Source organism: Dermacentor variabilis, chromosome 4 (assembly GCF_050947875.1).
Source record: "Dermacentor variabilis isolate Ectoservices chromosome 4, ASM5094787v1, whole genome shotgun sequence".
NCBI classification, from domain to species: domain Eukaryota; kingdom Metazoa; phylum Arthropoda; class Arachnida; order Ixodida; family Ixodidae; genus Dermacentor; species Dermacentor variabilis.
Window position 1 is genome coordinate 140,090,129 of NC_134571.1, and position 17,831 is coordinate 140,107,959.

A 17,831-nucleotide genomic window follows, 5' to 3' on the forward strand; every position below is an offset into this window, starting at 1 on the left:
GTGTCGTTTTCAGATCACTGCCTTGTGAAATGTAACGTAGGTATAATGAAAAAGCGACATGTATTTAAGTGGGTTATGTGGAAACTGAATGCCTTGTTACTAAATGACCAGCCCTTTTTACAGGTAGTACGGGATGCGATTAATGAAGTTCAATGTGATGCTGCGGGAACAATCGTCAAGAAGTGGGAATGTTTTAAAGAAAAGATTAAAATGAAAGCAATAGAAAGATCCAGTTGTAAAAAATTCGAGAAGGAAATGAAAGAAAAGGGTTTCAGAACACTGCTTGGGCAGCTGCTAACGCTTGAGTGCAAAGAGCCTGGTGCGCACAAAGACGATGTGCGAAACGTCAAAGAAAAACTTGAACTGTTTGACAAGGAACGCTATCAAGGAGCCATCGTGCGAGCACGAGCGGATGCACTAGCGGCAGGGGAGACGCCCACTAAAAGGGCGCTGGGTCTTGAGAAGGCGTATGGACGAAGAAACCATGTCGAGCAGATTTTAGTGAATGGGAATGTCGTTGAAGACAGTGATAGCATTCAGCGCGCCTTCTTTGAATACTATCACTCGCTCTTCGCATTTCAGGAAGCGAATGTTGATGGTTTTAAGGCAGGTTTTCTGCATCGCATGCCACGTTTGAGCGATGACGTAAAAAAGCGATTAGAGGAAAAAATAAGGGAGAGAGAAGTCGAAAAAGCAATCGACGATTTGAACTTGGGTAAATCACCGGGACCTGATGGACTCAGCGCGGGTCTATATAAAGCTTTTAAAAGAGAGCTGGCGCCTTTGCTTGCGCATGTATTTAATGACGCATACGAAAAGAAATCATTACCACCTTCCTTTGGAAAAACGCACACCATTCTAATACCGAAGAGCGATCAAATAGACAAACTCAGATTTGTGTCATCCTACAGACCGATTTCACTAACAAACGTCGATTATAAAATATTTATGAAGGTTTTAGCTAGCAGGCTTCAAGGCGTCATCAAGGAAATAGTCGCAGACCATCAAACTTGTGGCATCAAAGGGCGATCTATTTTTTCAAACATCCATAAGATGCGATGTGTGCTCGAGTGCTGTGACGTCATCGGTGGCCGTGTTGCAGTACTTCAGCTCGACCTAGAGAAAGCGTTCGATTGTGTCGCTCACGTTATTTTGTTTGCCATCTTAGATCATGTTAATGTCGGTTCCATCATCACTGAGGGCGTGGCCTTGGCGTACCAGAACTGCACAACAAGATTAATTGTTAACAAGTGTCTGGGGGCCCCCATTAACATCAGGCGTTCAGTGCGCCAAGGCTGCCCCCTCAGTCCGCTATTATTTGCTATCTACGTAGAAGCAATGTGTGTAGCAATTAATGAAAATGACGCAATACGTGGTTTCAGATTGGCAGCGACCGAAGTGAAGTTGCTCGCATATGCAGATGACATTGCAGTGTGTTGCACTGACAAACCAAGTGTAACGGAAACCATATCTGTAGTACAACATTTCTGCGCCGTAACGGGTAGCAGAGTAAACTGGGGCAAATCGCTAGGCCTGTGGCACGGGGACTGGTTTTCTGCACCCGACTATTTCGCGAACGTGAACTGGGTGAAAACTCCGACCAGGTATCTGGGTGTTCCCCTCGACAGGTATAATAGCAGCGACGAATACTGGAGGAACCAAACCAAGGAACTGAAAGAAAAAGTAGACAAATGGAAAAGTACTAACCTGTCCATTTTTGCAAGAGCGACAATTTGTAACGTGTTTTTTATTACTAAGTTATATTACGTCTTGCAAACGCTGTATTGTTCTAGAGTAAATGTGCAAAGGCTGCACAGAGTGTTCGCAGTTTTCATCTGGGGATCAACATGGGAAAGGTGCAGCCGAACAAATTTGTTCAGAAGAGTGAAGGATGGGGGTGTGGGCCTGGCGCATCTTTTTGTTCGTCAAGTTGTAAACCGATTTTTGTTTTTTCGCGATGTTCGCGATCCTTTTCTGCGCGCCGTATGTCAGCTAAGGTTGAGTAACGTTTTGCCGGCACATGTTGTTAGCACGGCAAATTTGACTGGAACTCTGCGTGGTTATTTCAAGGAAGTTGTTGACAGTGTACGCTTCCTTTCTGTTCGTTTTACAAATGATTACCTTTGTGATGTGAAAAGGAAAACATTGTATAGAGATGTATGCGACATTGTTTTCCCAGTGCCCTTATACAGAGCCATATACAGTGGAGGGCCAGGACAGGATGTACTTAAAAGAGTAAAACAGATGCAGGTGCCACCAGGGGTAAAGACCTTCTTCTTTAAGCTACACACAGGAACGCTCTCCGTTAAGACGTTTCTGGAGGAACGGGGTTGTCTCGTACCTTGGGGGTCGCACTGCTTGATATGCAAGAAGCCCGAAAATATAGATCACGTTTTCCTACATTGCTGGGCGGCAGTTTTCTTCTGGGACGTCTTAAAGCGAACCCTGAAGAAAGAGCTGCCGGTGGACCCCCAAGGTATCAGGTATCTGGCCATTAAAGATGACGACGGGATTCCCTATGACTTTGTTATGTTAAATGCTCTACACTGTATATGGCGGGATCGTATGGCAGGGTACCATTGCGATCCTGATGCTAGGCCAGCTCGTGCTTACTTCAAGGAATGTATCTCGCGATTTATTGAAATCCATAAAATACAAGAATGTGTACCGGATTGGCTGTCGAGGCTAGAACCCCTGACAGCCATGAAGGAATTTTAGTATGACAAAGCCAGTCCAATATGGACAGACGGCTTTATTGTGCGGTTTCTTTCCTTACGCACCTTCCGTTTTTTCTTTCCTCCTCCAACGGTTGGAATTTGTGATACACAAGTGTGTGCTAACTGTACCGTCTGAGTAATGTCGAAGACCGGCAATAAATAAAAAAAAAGGATGGCCGAGCGGTCTAAGGCGCCAGACTCAAGGGAAACCTTGCCCAGCGATGCGGGTTACACGAGAATTCTGGTCCACGTATGTGGGCGTGGGTTCGAATCCCACTTCTGACACAATATCTAGCGTTTTTTTATACCGCGCTGTACGCGCCGCTCACTGCGCGCTCTTCTCACGGGATGTATTCAGTGTCAGGATGGCCGAGTGGTCATTCTGCTTCCGGCAGCCGAGCTGAACGGTCAGCAGAATCATGGGCTCCAGTGGAGCAGCGACAGCGGCCACTTCTGGCCGCGGAACCAGGCTAAACGACGATAAGGATTATGCCTTTATTTTGCCGCAACTGCCTAAAGGTCAAGTAGTGATTAATACCGTCTTTTTGCACGGTGATGTACGTGCGAGACCGTACAAGGTGGAAGATTTCAGGGACGCCCTTCTGTCGACGGGCCTGCTGCCTAATGTGGTATGCATAGGGGCGTACCAGATCAACCACGTCTGGGCAGTGAACTTCAACGATGCGACTGCCACAAGAAGAATGCTCGACCTTAAGGAACTTCAAGTTAAGGGACGACGATGCGTCATCGTTGACCCGCAGGATCAGCAGGTGAAGCTAAGGCTTCACTGGCTGCTGTACGGCGTTGCCGACGAGGACGTTCGGACGGCATTCGCGGCGTTCGGCAAGGTGGAGGAGGTGAGCCGGGAGCGATGGCGCGTCGAAGGCATGGCAACGAAGACCTCAACCACCAGGACCGTCATTCTCAAATTGAAAAGCGGCATGAAAGTGGAGGACCTGCCACATCAGATACGCGTCGGCGGAGAGTTGGCCTTGGTCGTCGTGCCCGGTCGAGCGATGCAGTGCCTGCGCTGCCACGGTACGAGACACGTCCGCCGTGAGTGCAGAGTCCCCCGATGTACCTTATGTAGACGTTTCGGCCACGTCGAAGATGACTGCGTAAGATCTTATGCCACCGTAACAGGTCCAGTAGCTAGTGACGTTGCGGCAGAGCACGTCATGGACGTGGCCGAAGCGGAGGACGCTGCTAAAGGAACGCTAGACAAGGTCTCGACAGCGACAGCCAGTGGGACGACGCCTTTGGGCGTGGTCAGCAAGGTGGCTGATACTACCGTGAAGCCGAGTGGGATGCTGCAGGTCGCGACCGCTGAGGTCCAGTCTACGCGGAGCAGTAGTGAGGACCCGCCCGACAACGATGCGACGGCAATGCAGCAGGAGGAGGCCGTCCTCGACTGCGACCGGACTTCGACTCTTGGAGCGCCAGTCAAGCGCCCCCATGACCAGACTAAGGACCGCAACGACGGTGCGACCGGCACCAGCGAAGGGCCGCCGACAAAGACACCTCTTGGGAGGCGCACGAGCTTGAAACCAAAGCCGAACGTCCCACCTGAGAGAAAGCCTGCGGACAAAGTGGCGCCCACAAACAACGCCGGGAAGCCGGGAGGTCCCGGAGGCGGCTAGCCGAGGGCTGGTCGTGAACGGTAAGCACCATGCTCCGGGCCTACTTTTTTCTTTAGCTCAACATGGCACAGATACCGTCCCTTAATATTGCCACTTTAAACGTGAGAGGGTTGGCGGCTAGTCGTAGGCGAAGTCAGGTGCTACGGTTGGTCACTGACCACGATATAGACGTACTAGCCGTCCAGGAGACTAAGGTTGACGGGGAGGAGGAGACCGGGAGCATGGTGCGCCGTTTCACGACCAGGTATTTTGCGGTGGTAAGCCATGCCTTAGGCACCGCTGGGGGGTGCATTCTTTTTGTGAAGAAACTGCCTGGACTGCACATTCAAAGTATTTTTTCTTGTCAGTCTGGAAGGCTTGTTTTTTGTGACATTACCCCGCAGGGGCGTCTGCGTCAGCAGGCGTTTGGTGTGTTGCGACACCACGTACCCGAGCACACGAGGGCTGGACCCTCCCGCGCGTAGCCGTGCGCGGCTTAGCCGTGTCCGGGGAAAAGGGGATCCTGGGGGTTGAGCCAATGCCGGGTGTTTGGACCTTTATGGCCCCTCGGTGGCGGCAACACACCTCTTTGGCCTCCGCTTCACGTAGACGGCACCCCCGGACTGACCCTCCCGGGGGAAATCGGCAGTCACCTTTTCCTGTCTTCTTCCTCCACACGCTTTTTCTTTACCCTCTTCTTTCACACCTGTCCTGTCTTCTTGTATCTTCTATTCACTTCAATTTTTCGTAGGTGGCAAGGGTTAACCTTGTGGGGCTAACCTACCTTGGTTATGTCGTATTAGGTTATAGCCTTGATGTACAGCTGGCGTGTGCAGGACTTGTTCGCATGTTCCTGTCGCGTCCCCTCGTTGGGCTCCATGGTGGGCGGCTGGCACCGCGGCTGAACAATATATTTTTTCCTATGGCTCCTCCTTTCCCCCAATATGATCGCCCCTCTCATAAAAGAGGGCGGACCGAAGCAAGCGAGTTTTTCCAGAAAAAGAAAGTTACCTTCCCGAAATATCATGTAATACATAGCGAAGTACAAGAAAAGCCAGCAAGAATCTTGTCCCCATTCACAGTATCCAAGTCCTTGACAGAAGCCCTCGGCCCTGGCTACAAGCTTTCAAAAATGTCTAGTGGCGATTTGCTGCTTGAACTTCGTGACAATGTGCAACACACAAAACTGTCAAACCTCGCGTCCATTGGGGACACACCTGTCTCCATTACATCCCACAGATCCCTCAACACTGTCCGCGGTGTAATATCAGAAATCGACTTCGTTCACCTAACAGAACAAGAAATGCTTGATGGGCTCACCGACCAAGATGTCATAGACGTTCACCGGATCAAAATCCGGAAGGACAACAAAGAAATCAACACAAAACACCTGATCCTCACGTTCAGCAGCAGCACACTTCCTGAACAAATAGAAGTCGGCTACTTAAAGATACCTGTAAGGCACTACATTCCCAACCCCCGCAGATGCTTCAATTGTCAGAGGTTCGGCCATGGCTCACAGAGTTGCCGGGGCCGCAGAACTTGTGCAAAATGTGCTTCTAAAGAACATACTTCTGAAAACTGTGACGGTGCAGCGCATTGCGTAAACTGTGAAGGAGAACATGCCGCGTACTCCAGGGCGTGTCCGTCCTGGAAAAAAGAAAAAGAAATCATCACGTTGAAAACCAAAGAAAACATTTCATTCAAAGAAGCAAGAAGGCGCATCACACTGACGAACACATTCTCTTTCAATGGAAGAAGCAACTTCGCTGATGTGGTGCGACGGGGCGTAGCGCCACACCAACCTTCGGCACCTGCTGAGGCCACAGTTACCGAGCCTCCGGCAGAGCCACCCACGCCCCAGGCAGAGACAGCACAAGCTGTCCTGCCACCTACAAAACAGAGCCCGCCGGCCCTCAAATCGGCGGCCCGCAAAGTCTCTCCCCAACGGGAGAGGCCTGATACACGCACACCCGCGGTGTCGCGGACCTCCAGTGCCTCAGGAGAGGCTATGGAGACAACTTCTAGTCCGCCCCCGCAACTGCGGAGGCACAACTCCCTTGAAAAAAAAGAAAAAAGAAAGAACCCCAATAACGGGTCCTCAAAGACGAGGAACCTAATCCTTCATAGCCACACCCCTACAAAATAATTAAACATGACGTTCCTAGTACATTGGAATTGTCGTGGACTCCTTAAAAACTACAGCGACATAAAAGATATCCTTAACTCATTTTCTCCTGTGGCTTTATGTTTACAAGAGACTAACTTAGGACCACAACATAACAACATCTTAAAAAACTACAAAGTATTTCGTTGTGATAGAGAGCAAGCCAGTAGGCTCTCAGGAGGTGTCGCGATAATAGTAAAAAATGGTACTGCTACTCATGAAATCAGGCTTCAAACGAAATATGAAGCTGCAGCAGTCACCGTCCTTGATTTTAAAACAATTACAATATGTACTGTGTATCTGGAACCACATATAAATGTTACACTTCATGATTTAGAAGCACTTTTTAAACAACTACCAGAGCCATATGTAGTAGTAGGGGATTTTAATGCTCACTCATCTTTTTGGGGGAGTGACCAAACAGACACTAGAGGCCGTATCTTAGAAGATTTTATTCTATCAAATAATGTCTGCCTGCTCAATACAGGAAAGCACACATATTGCTCTCCGAGCTCAGGTAAGATGAGCTGCTTAGATTTATCTTTTAGTTCCCCATCGCTTTTTACAGATTTTAAATGGGATGTTGTTGACAACCCTTACGGAAGTGATCACCTTCCTGTAAAAATTAACCTATCATCCCCACCACAAATCATCCCAAGCAAACCACGTCGTTGGAAGCTACACTTGGCAAACTGGGCACTATTTCAAGAGCAGGCCACCCTGGAAAAAGTTTTCTCAAGTAATCTAAATGTCGATGATCAAAACAAACTGTTCACAACCTGCATTATTAATGCCGCGCGGCTAGCTATCCCTCAGTCCTCGGGAGTGGTTCGACATAATCAAAAAACCTGGTACACACAAGAATGTAAGGAAGCAAAAAAGAAACAAAACAAAGCCTGGGGCATCTTCCGTAGATACCCAACCAATGAAAATCTTGTAAATTTTAAAAAGGCGAAAGCCAACGCACGCTGCATCCGTCGAGATGCTGAGAAAACTTCCTGGAAGAACTACATATCTTCTATTAACAGCTCAACCACATCCAAAAAAATGTGGGAACAAGTCCACAAATTAAATGGCAGCTTCTCCCCTTTCACAATCCCGTTTTTAACAGCTCCTGGCACACAAACAAGTATAGAGGAACAGGCAGACGTACTAGGGGAACATTTTTCTAATGTTTCAAGTTCCTCACACTACACTCAATCGTTCCTAAAGCACAAACATACAACCGAAAAACAAAAACTTCCTACAATTGGCTGTACAAATGAGCCCTATAATACATTAATCACATTTCACGAAATCCAAAAAGTACTGTCCGCAGGTAAACAGACGGCACCCGGCCCTGATGAAATACATTATGAAATGCTGGCTCACCTCTCAGAAGCTGCTGTGAACGCACTTTTACAATTCTTCAACAAAATATGGGTATCGGGAAAAATACCGGAGGCTTGGAAAACATCCGTGATTGTACCGTTTCTGAAGCCTGCAAAGCCACCAACCAGCCCTGGCAGTTACAGGCCTATAGCTCTCACAAGTTGTCTCTCAAAATCCTTTGAAAGTATCTTGAACATGAGGCTGATGTTCACTCTTGAATCACGTGAACTCCTTGACATCCACCAGTGCGGATTTAAAAAAGCGTGTTCAACAACTGATCATCTCGTCCGTCTTGAAAATACAGTCCGAGAAGCATTCGTACACAAGCAACACTGTTTAGCAGTCTTTTTCGATATCGATAAGGCTTACGATACCACCTGGAGGTTTGGTATTCTCCGCGACCTAGCAGAACTTGGTATTCGTGGTAGGATGCTGAACTGCCTGAAAGATTTCATGTCCGACCGTTCATTTCATGTGCGCCTGGGTGCAACCCTTTCGAAGAAATTTGTCCAGGAGAATGGAGTGCCGCAGGGTTGTATTTTAAGTACGACACTTTTCATAGTAAAAATGAACTCCATAGCAAAAATCATTCCTAGATCCATTATGTATTCTGTATACGTCGATGACCTTCAAATAGCATGCACATCCTCCAGCTTACCAACATGCGAGAGACAGATACAACTTACATTGAATAAACTCGGGATCTGGGCAGACAAAAATGGGTTTAAATTTTCACCCCAAAAAACAGTTGTTGTCCTCTTCTCACTCAAAAGAGGCCTACAGGTTGACCCCACCCTACACCTAAATGAAACCGTACTTCCAGTAAAGAATGAACAAAAATTTCTAGGTCTAACTTTCGATAAAAAGCTCACATTCCTACCACACATAACCACTCTCAAAAAGAAAGCTTCCCAGTCACTAAATATACTCAAAGTACTGTCATATAAACATTGGGGGTCTGATAGAACATGCCTACTACACATTTACCGTTACTTAGTACGTTCCTCCTTAGACTATGGCTGCATAGTGTATGGTTCAGCAAGACCGACATACCTAAAAAAACTTGACCCAGTACATAACTCAGGCTTGCGTATTTCATGCGGTGCATACCGAACGTCTCCTATAACCAGCCTTTACGTAGAAACAAACGAACCCCCACTAGAAACTAGAAGAGCGGCTCTAACCTGTGCATATATTCTTAAGATACAATCTCTACCAAAACACATTTGCTACCCACTTGTAACAGAATGCCCTTCACGAGTAATTTTCAACAACAAACCACAAACTACAAGACCACTGCTCCTGCGATTTGAAGAGATGTGTCGGAATCTTGGCATAGTGGACACATTACCTGGCATTACCCACAGACAAAATCCACTACCCCCATGGTTCATCTTTCCCACAGTTTGCGATCTCACTTTAACACAGTTCAGTAAAGCACAAACTCCGCCACAACACATAATTCAGGAATTCCTTGCACTAGAAGAAAAATACAGCAGCTTCACAAACTTTTATACTGATGGTTCAAAAACGAACGAACATGTTGGAAGCGCAATTGTACAAGGGAACTGGGAAAAAACAGTAAGACTTCCGCAGTGCACATCCATTTTCACTGCTGAATGTTACGCCATTTCTGTAGCCATAGACAAAATAATAAAGGAGAACCTCGCAAACAGTATCATATATACAGACTCCCTAAGTGCACTCACAGCTCTTCATGCCAGAAATGCAGTCACACCATTATTAGGAGGCATTATACACAATTTAATAAACGCCACCACACAAGGACTGAACATTAAATTATGCTGGGTTCCGAGCCACGTCGGAATCAGTGGCAATGAGAGAGCAGATGCATGCGCGGCACAAGCCCGGCACAAAGAAATCACAAAAGTAAAGATACCTCCTAACGACTGCATGAAGTTAATACATTATAAACTAAGGCAAAAATGGCAGTCTGCTTGGAACAATGAAGCAAACAACAAATTACACCTTTTAAAACCCGTGTTAGGTGAATGGAAATCTTGCACACACCAGGAACGTTTCAAAGAAGTGATTCTGTGCCGTCTTCGCATAGGACACACACACCTAACACACAACTTCATTCTAACAAAGCAAGACAAACCCCAATGTGAACTATGTGGAGATGAACTAACAGTAAACCATATCCTATTTTCATGCAGAAAACTTGAACCATTGAGGAAGACGTTTTTTACCATATTTTACAAAGAACACATCCCTTTTCACCCAGCTTTGATTTTAGGAGAAGATGCGCTTGTTGATGTATCATGTGTTTTTAGCTTTTTAAAAGAAGCAGGAGTTCTCATAAAACTTTAAAACATCACAGAGCGTTAAACTACATAATACAGAACACCTCATCCACCTTCTCATCCCTGAGAAGAAGGCCGAGGTCTTTAGCTAATTTGTTGGGACCCTCCGGGCTCTTGCCCAGACAAGGACTCACTGAGGTGCCCCAACTTTTTCAAAAGAATCTATGCCTAGTGTTTGGCGCATGATAGCCTAAGTTGCTTATGTGCCACTAAACTCAACTCAACTCAACTCAACTTTTGTGACATTATTTTGTGTGATGTTCAGTTCCGCGTCGTATGTGTATATGCGCCGAATTCAGTAGACGAGCGCGCCCTTTTCTTTTCGAACCTTTCGCAGTATGTTCGATGTGATAAGCGCGTTATACTGCTAGGAGACTTTAATTGTGTAATGACCGCTAGAGATAGAGCCAATAATGCTGGTGTGCGGGACAGAAGCAGTGAAATCTTATCAAAACTAATTAGTGAAAATGAACTCGAAGACGTTTTTGAGTGTCTGGAAGGGGGGCGTGATGTGACTTTTACACGTTTTCAGGGCAGTAGCCATGCGCGGTTGGACCGAATCTACATTTCGCTGGATACAATTCCAAGATGCCACGGTTATTGTGTAGTACCCATATCGTTCTCAGATCATTGTCTCGTAAAATGTAATGTCGGTATAGGGAAAAGCAAACATGCGTTTAAGTGGGAGATCTGGAAAATGAATGCGTTGTTATTAAATGATGAATCTTTCGTAAAGGGAGTACGGGATGCTGTTAATGAAATACGCGAAGATGCAGCTGAAACAATAGCAGAAAAGTGGGAATGTTTTAAACAAAAGGTTAAAATGAAAGCCATAGAAAGGTCAAGTTGTCTTAAATTTGAGAGGGAATATAAAGAAAAGGGTTTGCGAACACTACTTCAGCAGCTGATAACGCTTGAGTGCAGAGAGCCTGGTCTGTACAAAGACGATGTGCGGAGCGTCAAGGAAAAGCTTGAACAGATCGACGAAGAACGTTACCAAGGTGCCATCGTGCGAGCAAGAGCAGATTCACTAGCGGCAGGGGAGACGCCCACTAAAAGGGCGCTCGGGTTAGAGAAGGCTCACGGACGACAAAACCATGTCGATAACCTTTTAATCAATGGAGCCGTTGTTGACGATAACGAGAGCATAGCCCACGCCTTCTTCCAGTACTACCAGTCGCTCTTTGCATTTCAGGAAGCGAATTTAGAGGGTTTCAAAGCAGACTTTCTGCATCGCATGCCGCGTTTGAGTGATGAAACTAAGGAGCGATTAGAAGGGAAAATAATGGAGAGGGAAGTCGAAAAGGCAATCGACGACTTGAACTTGGGCAAGTCACCGGGACCAGACGGACTCAGTGCGGCGTTATATAAGACATTTAAAAGAGAACTGGCCCCTATATTAGTAGGAGTATTTAATGATGCGTACGTGCAGAAATCATTGCCACCTTCTTTTGGGAAAGCGCACACCATTCTAATTCCGAAGAATGATAAATTAGATAAACTGAGATTAGTATCATCCTACAGGCCCATATCACTAACAAACATTGATTATAAGATATTTATGAAGATCTTAGCGACTAGACTTCAAGGCGTAATAAAGGAAATAGTCGCAGGCCATCAAGCATGTGGAATCAAAGGGCGGTCAATTTCTTCGAACATCCATAAGATGAGGTGTGTGCTCGAGTGCTGTGACGTCACTGGTGGCGGCGTTGCAGTTCTTCAGCTTGATCTTGAGAAAGCGTTCGATTGTGTTGCTCACGTTATTTTGTTCGCCATACTGGATCATGTTAATGTCGGTACCATCATCACTGAGGGCGTGGCCTTGGCGTACCAGAACTGCACTACAAGGTTAATTGTCAACAAGTCTCTGGGGGCCCCCATTAACATCATGCGTTCAGTGCGCCAAGGCTGTCCCCTCAGTCCTCTGTTATTTGCTATATACATAGAAGCAATGTGTGTGGCCATTACCGCAAACAACAATATGCGTGGTTTCAGATTAGCAGAAACCGAAGTGAAGCTGCTAGCGTATGCTGACGACGTTGCAGTGTGTTGCACAGACGAACCAAGTGTGACTGAAACAATTGCTGTAGTAAAACATTTCTGTGACGTCACGGGCAGCAGAGTCAATTGGGGCAAATCCCTCGGGCTGTGGCACGGGGAGTGGTTTTCAGCACCGGAATACTTCGCGAATGTCAACTGGGTTAAAACTCCGACGAAGTATCTTGGTGTTCCCCTCGATAGGTACAAGAGCAGCGATGAGTACTTGAGGAACCAAACTAATGAAACGAAACAAAAAGTGGACAAATGGACAAGCACTAACCAGTCTATTTTTTCAAGGGTAACAATTTGTAATATGTTTTTTATAGCGAAGTTATATTATGTTATGCAAGTGCTGCATTGTTCTAGAGCAAATGTGCAAAGGCTGCACAGAGTGTTTGCGATTTTCATCTGGAGTTCATCATGGGAGAGATGTAGCCGAACAAATTTGTTCAGAAGGGTGAAGGACGGGGGTGTGGGCTTGATGCATCTTTTTGTTCGACAACTTGTCAACCGCTCTTTGTTTTTTCGAGATGTGCGAGATCCGTTTCTGCGCACCGTATGTCAGATCAGGTTGAGCGACGCATTGCCGACACATGTTGTTAGTACGGCAAGCATGACCGGAAAACTTCGAGGTTATTTTAAGGAAGAGGGTCGACAGCGTGCGTTTCCTGTCAGTTCGTTTTTCAAATGATTATCTGTTTGAAGTTAAAAGGAAAAAACTGTATAATGATGTCTGCGACATTGTGTTCCCAGTGCCGTTATACAGAACCATATACAGAGGAGGGCCAGGACAAGACGTCCTTAAACGGGTGAAACGAATGCAGGTGCCACCGGGGGTTAAAACCTTCTTTTTTAAGCTCCACACAGGAACGCTCTCTGTGAAAACGTTTGTGGAAGAACGAGGCTGTCTTGTGCCGTGGGGATCCCACTGCTTGATCTGTCAGAAGCCGGAGACCATTGATCACGTTTTCTTGCATTGCTGGGCGGCTGTTTTCCTTTGGGACGTGCTAAAGCGAACGCTGAAAAAGGAGTTACCGGTGGACCCCCAAGGGATCAGGTATCTGCCAATTAAAGATGAAGGCGGAGTACCGTATGATCTTATTATGCTGAACGCCCTCCACTCTATATGGCGAGCTCGCATGGCCGGGTACCATTGCAACGTCGACGCTCGGCCAGCGCGTATGTATTTCAGAGAGTGTATGGCCTTATTTATTGAAATGCAGAAAATGCAAAAGTGTGTACCGGATTGGCTGTCGAGGCTCGAACCTCTGACAGTCATGAAGGAATTTTAATTTGACAACGTCAGTCCTATGCGGATAGACGGCTTTGTAGCGCTTTTTTTGTTTCTCGCCTTCGTTTCCTCTTTCAAGAGGCTTGCATTTGTGTCATGAGTGTGAAATTCATATGTACGATGTTATATTGAAAACCGGTAATAAAAAAAAAAAAGGATGGCCGAGTGGTCTAAGGCGCCAGACTCAAGGGAAACCTTGCCCAGCGATGCGGGTTACACGAGAATTCTGGTCCCCGTATGTGGGCGTGGGTTCGAATCCCACTTCTGACACAATGTTTTGCGTTTTTTTTTATACCGCGCTGTACGCGCCGCTCACTGCGCGCTCTTCTCACGGGACGTATACAGTGTCAGGATGGCCGAGTGGTCTAAGGCGCCAGACTCAAGGGAAACCTTGCCCAGCGATGCGGGTTACACGAGAATTCTGGTCCACGTATGTGGGCGTGGGTTCGAATCCCACTTCTGACAGAATATTTTGCGTTTTTTTTTTATACCGCGCTGTACGCGCCGCTCACTGCGCGCTCTTCTCACGGGATGTATACAGTGTCAGGATGGCCGAGTGGTCTAAGGCGCCAGACTCAAGGGAAACCTTGCCCAGCGATGCGGGTTACACGAGAATTCTGGTCCACGTATGTGGGCGTGGGTTCGAATCCCACTTCTTACACAATATCTTGCGTTTTTTTTATACCGCGCTGTACGCGCCGCTCACTGCGCGCTCTTCTCACGTGATGTATACACTGTCAGGATGGCCGAGTGGTCTAAGGCGCCAGACTCAAGGGAAACCTTGCCCAGCGATGCGGGTTACACGAGAATTCTGGTCCACGTATGTGGGCGTGGGTTCGAATTCCACTTCTGACATAATATTTTGCGTTTTCTTATACCGCGCTGTGCGCGCCGCTCACTGCACGCTCTTCTCACGGGATGTATGCAGTGTCAGGATGGCCAGAGGATTCCACTTCCGGCCACCGCAGTGAACGGACGCGGAATGGCTTGCTCCGTAGGGGCGGATACAGCGGCCCTCGGCCGTGGCACCAGGTGTACGGATAAGCCTTACCCGGATTATCAAGTTGTTTTGCCTCATCTGCCTTCAGGTACATCAGTTTTGTATACAGTATTTTTGCACGCGGATGTTAAAACCAGGCCGTATCGGGTCGAGCACTTTCGAGATGCGCTCGCGCGTCTTGCACTGCTGCCGGAAGTGGTGGCCCTTGGCGCCTTCCAAATGAACCATGTGTGGGCGGTGACCTTCCGTGATGAAGCTTCGAAGAAAAAGATGGTTGCGGCAGAAACATTCAACGTGAAAGACCAGCCCTGTGTCGTTTATGATCCCTGCAACCAAGGCATCAGAGTGAAGCTTTATTGGCTGTTGCATTTCGTTCACGACGACGAGGTTCGAGCAGCGTTAGCCCCTTACGGAAGGGTTACAGATATCGCCCGCGAAAAGTGGCGGGTACAGGGATGTAATGATAAAGGGTCCACCACCCGTTTGGTGACACTCTTGCCAAAGCCTGGAATTACAGTTGAAGACTTGCCTCATCAGGTGCGCGTCGCGGAAAACTTAGCGCTCGTGCATGTACCAGGAAGGCCCCCGTTATGCCTCCGGTGCAATGGAACTGGACATATCAGGCGCGAGTGTCGCATACCACGCTGTGCACTCTGCCGACGATTTGGCCACGAAGAACAAGACTGCGTGCGATCCTATGCAGCGGTAACAAGTCCAGTTAAAGGCGACGAAATGGCTGAACACATAATGGACCATGCTGATGCCGATGCAGCATCCCGAGCAACGACCGAAGAACCGGCGGCAGACAGCACACCCTCTGACGCGTCTCCACTTCAGGAAAACTCCACTGGGCCCGGCGACAGCCAATCTGGCGAGGCAAAGAGCGTGCTGGTTGGGAAGCCGACTAACGACCAAAACGTCAATGAGAGAAAGGACGCGATTTTAGTAAGCGCATCAGTGACTACCGCGAAAGACGAGACCGAAGGCATTGAGGATGTTGAAATGACAGCAGCCGCTAAAGCAGCTGCAAAGAGGCCTCGTGAGGCCACTGACGGATCTCAAGCCTCACCCGAACCATCGAGCAGCGGCGAGCCGTCGCCGAAGACCGCTATAACGAGACGAATGGGCCTCAAACCGAAGCCGAAGATACCGCCTGATAGGCGGTCGGCTTCAACATTGACCCCGACTTAGGGGCGCGAAGTGTGTTCAGCCAGCCTGTCCTCAGTATAAGACGTTACATAGCGGACAAGTAGAATGTGACCTGTGCTGGTTTTTGCTATCACTGCCTGTCCAGATGTGAGTACCGTTCCGTCTGTTTGCTAATCCAAAAAATGGCTGTTAATCTGACATTTCCCCTTTGTGTAGCTACGTTGAATGTGAGGGGTTTGGCATCCCGCAGGAGGCAGTGCCAGTTAAGCCGTCTCTTGTTGGAAAATGACATTGACATAATGGCAGTGCAGGAAACCAAAGTAGAAAGCGAAGAGCAAACGCACAGAATGGTCGAACCTTTCAGGGATAGGTATAATGTATGTGTGTCTCATGCTAGAGGCACTTCAGCGGGTTGCATGATACTCGTTCGAAAATGCACCGATATTGTAGCGCAATCTGTAGAGTCCAGTGATGATGGCAGGCTTCTATTCATCGACTTTGGCATTTGTGGCCTCCTTTGGCGTGCAATATGTGTGTATGCTCCGAATAACATTAACGAACGTGTAGAATACATAGATAACCTGAGAACATGCATGACGTACGAAAGGAACATAATTTTATTTGGAGACTTTAATTGTGTGTGCAGACCGCAAGACAGAATCAACAGATTGACTTACCGCGATAGAAGTGCGACACTATTAAACGCGCTTGTAAACGAGCTTGAACTGGACGACGTTGGTTGTATTTTTGACGGTGACGAGCACGTACAGTATACGCACTACCAAGGTGTAAGTCATGCTAGACTAGATCGCATATATGTTCCGGCAGCTGCGATACCACACATTACTACATACAAAGTAAAGAACGTCACATTTAGCGATCACTGCTTGGTGATAGCGACACTAGGAACCAAGACAAAAGCGTCAAAGTTTAGTTGGAACTTGTGGAAATTAAATGATACACTGTTGGACGATGAAATTTTTGTTAAAAAAGTAAAGGAAAGGATAGAGGAAATATGTTCGGTTGAATCTTCCAATTTCACAGCGCTTTGGGAGCAATTTAAAAATGAAGTAAAGATTGCGGCGATTGAACGAGCTTGCGTGCGGCGCAGCATTGAAAAACAACAAGAGAAAGAACTTAGGAGCACGTTAGATTATATGATTGCGGTTGAGAGTGCTAACCCTGGACACTTTAGCAAGGAACTACGTGACCTTAAATGTAAGCTCGAAGTGATAGATGAAAAGAAATATCGTGGAGCGATCGTTAGAGCACGGGCTGAAAGACTATGGCTAGGGGAAACGCCTACTAAGCGGGCACTCGGGGAAGAAAATAGGCAAGCAATAAAAAAAGAGATAAAAGAAATAAGATATAAAAACGATGTGACGCGCGACAAGGAACTGATAGAGAAAGCGTTTGTTGAATGCTATCGAAAACTGCTAAGCCCAAAAATAGAAGATACAGAAGCCTTTCGAAACGAATTTTTGTCGCTCATGCCAAGGCTAGGCGATGAAGTAAGACAAACGCTTGAACGGCCAATTAGTCTGAATGAAGTAAAACAGGCCATTGATGAACTAAGCACTGGCAAAGCACCTGGGCCTGATGGACTAGGGGCTGCCATTTACAAATGCTTCAAGGAAGAACTGGCACAAGCGTTACATCGCGTGATAAATGAGTGCTATGAAAAAAAAAGAGCACCTTTATCTTTTAGAAAATGTCATGTAGTACTCATTCCAAAATCGGATGATCCCAGGAAATTGTTGGATGTTGAGGCCTATCGACCTATAAGTCTTACGAATGTAGACTATAAAATATTTACAAAGGTGCTAGCCAAGAGATTGCAGAGCGTTATCACACACCTCGTATTACCTCCCCAGACATGTGGCATCAAAGGAAGGACAATCTACACAAATATACACACCGCTAGAACTATCCTAGAATGCTGTGACATGACTCAAGATAACATAGCTATGATACAACTGGATCTTCAGAAAGCATTTGATAGAGTTAATCATGACATACTACAGTTATTACTAGAACATTGTAATGTAGGTAGCGTTATCAAGGAGGGCATCAAGATGGTGTATGAAGAGTGTGCAGTAAACCTTATAGTTAACAACACCGTAAGTGTAAACATTCCAGTACTGTCAGGT

General features: G+C 46.9%; 3 non-coding genes across 3 annotated transcripts; all 3 read left to right on the plus strand.

Moving 5' to 3' along the window:
• Nucleotides 1-13,878: 13,878 nt before the first annotated feature.
• On the plus strand, nucleotides 13,879-13,997 carry TRNAL-CAA (transfer RNA leucine (anticodon CAA)). The gene is made up of 2 exons: nucleotides 13,879-13,916; nucleotides 13,952-13,997. It is a non-coding gene; the product is annotated as a tRNA-Leu (tRNA).
• A 77-nt stretch (nucleotides 13,998-14,074) lies between these two features.
• On the plus strand, nucleotides 14,075-14,193 carry TRNAL-CAA (transfer RNA leucine (anticodon CAA)). The gene is made up of 2 exons: nucleotides 14,075-14,112; nucleotides 14,148-14,193. It is a non-coding gene; the product is annotated as a tRNA-Leu (tRNA).
• A 75-nt stretch (nucleotides 14,194-14,268) lies between these two features.
• TRNAL-CAA (transfer RNA leucine (anticodon CAA)) lies at nucleotides 14,269-14,387 on the plus strand. The gene is made up of 2 exons: nucleotides 14,269-14,306; nucleotides 14,342-14,387. It is a non-coding gene; the product is annotated as a tRNA-Leu (tRNA).
• Nucleotides 14,388-17,831: the final 3,444 nt, after the last annotated feature.